The sequence below is a fragment of the Macrobrachium nipponense genome, chromosome 4, assembly GCF_015104395.2.
Source record: "Macrobrachium nipponense isolate FS-2020 chromosome 4, ASM1510439v2, whole genome shotgun sequence".
NCBI classification, from domain to species: domain Eukaryota; kingdom Metazoa; phylum Arthropoda; class Malacostraca; order Decapoda; family Palaemonidae; genus Macrobrachium; species Macrobrachium nipponense.
Window position 1 is genome coordinate 120,766,103 of NC_061100.1, and position 7,500 is coordinate 120,773,602.

The following is a 7,500-nucleotide window of genomic DNA, read 5'->3' on the forward strand; positions in this document are numbered from 1 at the left end:
ACTGTTTATCTTGCTAACATAGGTACAAGGAGAATAAACCACTAATTTAGTGTTTGTCTTTTCGGGTTTTTTCTCTCCTTCCTTACGAGAATATTCGTCAATGTTTTCATTATATTCCACCGATGAAGCTCTGTCTAGGATATCAACCTTCTCACAGGTATGATTGTGTTGCATTTTCGTTCACGTCATTCTATTAAATTTTAACTTCTTAATGCGTTTTATCAATCTATAACGAATTTTTCATATAAGCATTTATACATACATACATACATACATACATACTACATACATACATACATAATATATATATATATATAATATATATAATATATGTATATATATATATATATATATATATATATATATATATATATATATATATATATATAAGTATATGCCTCATTATAGGTGGTCCAATCCTCGGTGAGATAGGAAGAGTGACATGGAACATGGAACATGGAACATGGGAGGACGTGGCACATGACAGGGTTTCTGTAATCACTAACGACGTTTCGAGATAAAGTCCCATCCTCAGGCTTAAGGGTAGAAAATAAATATTACATTAATCTGAAACACATTTAAGAAAGAAAGCGTAAAACGTAAGAGTAAAATGATAAACAATTAAAACACTTATAGGTAAGATTGCAAATTAAAGATCTCGAAGAATGAGGAAAACACGTTGCTCAAGCCGTTCCGTAGAAAAGTCGAGAGGTACCAAAGAACTTAGATAGTTATATTTATATGCTACATACAAGGGCACTGAAGTGGTATTAGTCGTTCAGTGAAGGTATACCTGTTTCTTAACTGCCAAACTTTCGAGAACGAGGAGGTGGTGTTCATATGGTGATGTCATAATGACCTTAAAGTTATTATGATTTACGTCTGTCTAACAGATTCTAGCGTGATTCCTGGTATTTGGTTGTCGAGAGCTGGATAATTTGCTGTCTGATCGGTAACTTACACCTGTATGAGCACCGCATGCTCATGGGGGTGTAAGGGCTAACACTGATTAAGGTAACATTTTAATAATTATAATAATAATAATCATTATACAATTAATAATGCTGAACCAATAAATCCACTTTTTCTTATCCTTCTCCATATCATTATAACTAAAATAACACTCGGTCGAAATCGGACTGTTTCAAATAATATGGTTACGATAAACAGGTTGACATTAGACCACACAATTTCCAGAGTCTGTTCTGACTCATAAGTATTCCAGCGTCAAGCGAGCTTCCGGAAAAAAAGAAAAAGGAAAAAAAGAAAGAGTAAAAAAAACGACTTTCCCAAACACACTATTCGCTTTTCGGGCGAATATAAGGCAGACTAAAGAAACTTCAACGATTCCCTACTGGTCTTGTAAAGATATTTTTTAGTTTCTCTCTTTACCATGTATGCATGTATTTTTCATCATGCCTCTCAGGTCTTGCACCTAAGCGAAAAAGTTATTCGTTTTTTGCAAAAGAAAACTCTTGAGATGGCTATTTGTATGTCCCTCCACGCTTGCTCTGTCCGCCATCAGGTCTCAAAAACTACTGAGGCTAGAGGGCTGCAAATAGGTATGTTGATCATCCACCCTCCAATCATCAAACATACCAAATTGCGGCCGTCTAGCCTCTGTGTTTATTTGGTTTATGGTTAAAGTTAGCTATGATTGCGCGTCTGGCATCGCTATAACATCACATGCCACCACCAGGCTGTGGCTGAAAGTTTCTTGTGCCGCAGCTGAGAGTTTCATGGGCTGTGGCTGAGAGGTTCATACAGCATTATATGCTGTACAGAAAACTCGATATATCTACAACTGCTGTGACATCAGAGTATTGTCCTCCACTTGTCTTTATTTTGTGACCTGTCCCTTGGTATATTTACCATAAAAATACGCCTTTACTGATTCTAGAGGATGAAGATTCTTCTACTAATGACTCAGAATTAATTGTCATAGCTCTGAGCGTGTTATGTTTGGGAAGAAGTAGACACCAATGTGTCAACTTATCTTCCCTTGGCGATGCTAATTAGCCTGTTGACAGTAACACCGAAAACGCTTCAATATGACGGCCTTTTGAGCGTTTTGGACTGAAAGCATAAGGTAATTTAAAGGACTTAAGTGTTTTGTCTTACGGCAAGAAAAATCGGTATAAGTAAATATTACGTAAGCTACAATGTATTCGTAAAATATTAAGTAGTTTTTTCTTTTTTTTATTTGGATTTCCTCTTTCTCTATCCCTAAGGGCTTCCTGGCGCAGAATTTAGTGACAGCTCTTTTCAGAGGAGATGACTCCCTGAACAACACGTTATTTTTTAAGCATTTTGATTTCACGTCTAACGCATATAACGGTTGTTGTGGAAAAGATTTTATTGCCGCCTGTTGAAAAATGTTTTCCTGTTGCAAAGAACTACGTTTTTTTTTTTTCATTTTAGTTTTCTGTAAAAGAAAACTATTGAGATGCCTTTGTCTGTTCATCACATTTTTGTTTGCTTCAGCACATTTTCTGTCCGCCCTTGGATCTTAAAAACCACTGTGGCTATTGGACTGCATATTGTTATGTTGATCATCCACCCTCCATTCATCAAACATAACAAATTACAACCCTCTAGCCTCAGTAGTTTTTATTTCATTCGTGTGTCAGGCAACGTTATAGGACAGGCCACCACTGGTCCGCGGCTGAAAGTTTTATGGGACTTGGCTCATACAGCATTATATTCGGTACAGAATATTTGTATCTTCAGCGCATTTTTTACTTGTCTTACTACTTTCCATGTAATATGTAATATCTACATTGCTGTGGGATTTCATTCGCTATGATTGTGCGCTGGATTGGAAAACGTACTGAATGGAAAAGCATATTATCATATTAATCGCTTTGCAATGATTTCACAATAATTTCACGTGATGATTTCCATTGATGATTGATAATGAATGTTAATGTGATGGAATCAATCAGTTTTAGTTTTATAGCCGGCATAACGAACTGGAAACATGTTGTAATATTTGCAACTACAGTATCGGAATAGACGTAACTGATTTAATTGCAATGCTTGGAATCTGTGTAAAAACTATGCAGGCTTTGCGTGTTCATCATATCCGATAACGAAATGGAATTCTCTAGAAAACACGCACACACAGATAGAAGCGCGCGCCCGCACACACACACACACACACACACACACACACACACACACATATATATATATTATATATATATATATATATATATATTATATATATATGATGTATATATGTGTGTATGTGTGCGCGCGCGCGCGTCTATCTGTGTGTGCGTGTTTTCTAGAGAATTCCATTTCGTTATCAGCTATGATGAACACTCAAAGCCTGCATAATTTTTACACAGATTCCAAGCATTGCAATTAAATCAGCTAAGGCAAGAAATCCTTTAATAAAGTGGTCTCATACGGAATACTTTGAGAGAGAGTTGGAGACCTGGTACGTTATGCCGAATATTCACAGTTATGCTAAAAAATGCTCGAGGTCGCTGTGTTTCTTATGTCTACATAGTATCTTATGTAGCCAAAGTACTTTATAGGAATCACAAAGAAGGATCTTTTCTAGAAAGTGACCCGTAAGAGTTGTAACCCGTTGGGAATGACTGCAGAAACATAAACAAGAGACTGTAAATATTATATCGATAATGACCCCAAAGAAGTATGAGTCTCAGATAGCGACCCTCGAATCTTGCTAGGGGGTCACTGACTATACTCTGTTTTTTTCCCTCTGTCCATCCGCCTGTGGTGTATGCGTATGGTAACACTGCGTCCCGGGCTTTAGATAGGTACATTCAGCTTACATTACACAATGATAATAATATCCTATTTCGATATTAACGGTGTAATTCGCATACAGTAAATTATTAAAACACTTTTCAGTTGCAAATGCACACCCAGATATCTTTTTAATTGCCTAAAACTTATACAGAGCGTAACTATCTAAAGCCCGGGACGCAGTGTTACCATACGCATACACCATAGGTGGTGGACAGATGAAAAAAAAACAAAGTATAGGAAAGATCCCAAACGAATAAATGTTTAACCATAACAACCCTCACCAACATACGTCATCAGTAGACTATTATATTTTATATATTACGTGTGTGAACTATAGCAATACTAGGCCAAGGCGCCACAGTGGCGTGGTCGGTATGGTCTTGGCCTGCCACCTCGGCGGCAATGAGTTGGATTCTCGGGCATTCCACTGAAGGGTAAGAGATGCGCATTTCTGATGATAGAAGTTCACTTTCGACGTGGTTCGGTAGTCACGCAAAGCTGTTGGTCCCGTTGCTGAATAACCACTGATTCCATGCAACGTAAAAACACCATACAAACAGGCAAACGACTAGGCCAACAAGCTCGAACGAAAATCGGTTTGTTTTTAGATCCTTTACTTTGATTTCGTGCCATTTTCATAAATCTAATGTAGCTACATTGGATTAAAATGCCAAGGGGAATATTATTAGGGTAAGAATATATGGCACCTTTGCTTGAACTTCTGAAGTTGCATTCGCACGATTTCCTCCGGGAGGCTGTTTCACAGTCCAACATAATTCACTGAAATACCGATATTGGGAATAGATTATTTATATTTCCAAGAATAAAGGTTGAAATGATCCATTTCTGAGTGGATGTAACTTCAGAACTTGAAAACTTTGGAATAATTTGTGTCCACAAAGGACATCATTATAAAATTACATGTCTAACCAATCAAAGACTCGAGTTTCCCAAAAACCCATTTCAGCCTGTATACCCAAGTATTTTATTTCATGTAACAGTCAAACAACCTAACCTGATGGTTTAATTTATGAGCATTCTAGTGGTCAAACTTACCACTCGCATTCCTTTAACGTTTTTGACTAACCTCCGTTGGAGACTTGCCCGAACACATCGTTTTTCCCGGTCTCATTTTCTCCTTCTTCTCATCTCATTTATCAGATCTATGCTGGTCCCGGCTCTGCTCAGTTCGGAGAAGCGTTCCTTGCCCGATCGGACCACATCTCAGCACCCGTCAAGCCAACTGTTCCCTGAAATCACTATAGAAATCTGTAATTCTGTAGAATTCTGTGGCCATATCTTTCCTGTAATGCCAAGCTTTGGGATTTACTTCTCTCTTCCGTTTCTCTTTAGGCACGACTAATGTCATCGAGGTTGACCCAGTTCTACTTTACTCCGTTCTCCTAGTATTATTCGGGAATGAATTAGCTAAGGAGAATTGCTTACAATACATACATACATACATACATGCATACATATACTAGTACATGAAAGTGTAAACTTTAACCCCCTAGAAAGGACTCTTTTTTTTTTTTCAAGGTCATTCATTACCCTATTTGAATGGATGAAAATAACAATATCATGCGAAATGCCATGATCATCAGTAAAACCTAGCTTTTTCAATTTCTTAGCCTGAACAAAGGAATTTTAAACAGCTCAACGAAAGATTAGCCCGTTCAATTCTTCAATTTAGGGAGGCTGTATCGTGGCTCGATTTCCATCACCTTTTGTGTTTGATTGAACGTATCAATGTAGCGTCTATTAGTCGTGTCAAATTTGTTCAGGCTAAGAATTTAAAAAAAGCTAGGTTTTACTGATGATGATGGCATTTCGCATGATATTGTTATTTTCAACCATTCAAATAGGGTACTGAATGACCTTGAAAAAAGAGTCCTTTCTAGGGCGTTAAAGTTTGCACTTTCATATAGTAAACTTTTGTACTTTTGAAATATTTTTTTAAAAATTGATTACTCATGAATTTTATACTAGTACATATATACATACATACGTCTTGAGCATTCTTAGTGTGTGTGTGTGTGTATATGTGAGTGCAGTGTGTACGTATGTGTGTAAATAAGATAGAGGGATAGAGAGGGAATTCATATGAAGTTAGAGAAGATACAAGAAATCGTTGTTTGTGTTTGTTCCATCCCGTCCCTTCTTCCGTATGCTGGGGTGCTCTGGACCAGGTGTTGGTGTAAGACTTCTCTCGTCCCTAATTTATGTTACTTGGCACTAAAAAGTTCCCTTTGCCATAGGAACCAAGAGAGGAAGAGAAAAAGGCGCAATTTTACTTGACATTTGCTTTGTTGTGAGAGGAAAGTAACGGGATTAGAGGTTTTGGTTTTTCAATTTAAACTACAAAAGGCAACAATTATCATTTTGTGTGTATTTGTGTGTGTGTGTTAGAGAGAGAGAGAGAGAGAGAGAGACCGGAGACTTCTTCTAACAAGATTTGAAGTATTGGCTTGTGATCATGTAATTCAATTAATACTTATTCCGAATACCGGTTTGTGATTTTTTGCGTAATATCTGAAAATAGGGAATTATTCATAAGCTTTTCAAATACAGTTAAAAGAGAACTCGAGTCGTTTTGGAGATTAGGTTTTTAAGTTTTCAGAAATTATACACTAAAGTGTCTGTCAATTTAGTGTTTCAGTATCTAGTAAGATAATATGATGTTTTCGCCTTCCTGAATTTGTTGTATCTTTGTTCATAGAATCAACGTGTTTGAATTGCTGTCCAAATATACATCACCTTCATTACTGTAATATCAACTGCAGTTTCCTTTTTACCTTTTGATAATTGCAATTCCCCCTTAGTTGTATTTATGTTGTTCTATATCCATAGGAAAGGTTTGGAGTGATGTATGCATTTATGCATGTATGTATATTTATATCTTCCCTCGTCACGCGATATCCCTTCACACATCCCCTTTTAAGAGAAATATATTCATGACCATGTCTCTCCGGGATGTGGCACTTACACGCGCGGTTTTAGATTCAGGTCACTATTTTATGTTGTTGTAAGTCCATCTCTCTCTCTCTCTCTCTCTCTCTCTCTCAGAATTTCACCACCTTTCAATAAACGTCAGTTGCTTTTTAGATTCAGTGTTTTTTTTTATTGCAAACCTTGGCTTTTGTTAATATTTAGCAAAGTATGAATATGATGTTTTTTTGTCCAGTATCGAATACAGTATGCTATAGCTTATGCATTCGTGTTGGATTTAGCGTGAATAAAAGAAAATCTCATTAACCTTTCGTTCTAAGTCACTAAGCGTATGGAGAGGATTAGAATGGCTCGGTCACAGGATTCAGAAGCTTCATTCGTTATTTGTGGAAACTACAGTGCAAAGCACAGAGGGTGGCTTAATTTAAATTCCGCTGATCAACATTACCGGTCTGTTCGTGAGTTCTGCATTTCCTCTGATTTCGTCTAGCTAAATGAGGAACCAACGCATATTTCACCGACGTTTTGCTATCGTCAAATCCAAGGTGTGTGAGTATTATAGGCACTTCCGATAATTTTGGCCATTGAGAGAGAGAGACATATCTGTCATACAGTAGCTATATTCAACTATATTATTAGTGCTACCACTGGAAAAACTGTCTGGCGGAAATCTAGAGGCAATTGGCATAACATTGCTGAAGAAGCTGGTGAGGCACTTGGATTTTATTTGTCATATCTGATCCAAAGGGAGTTGAATGAAATGATGAT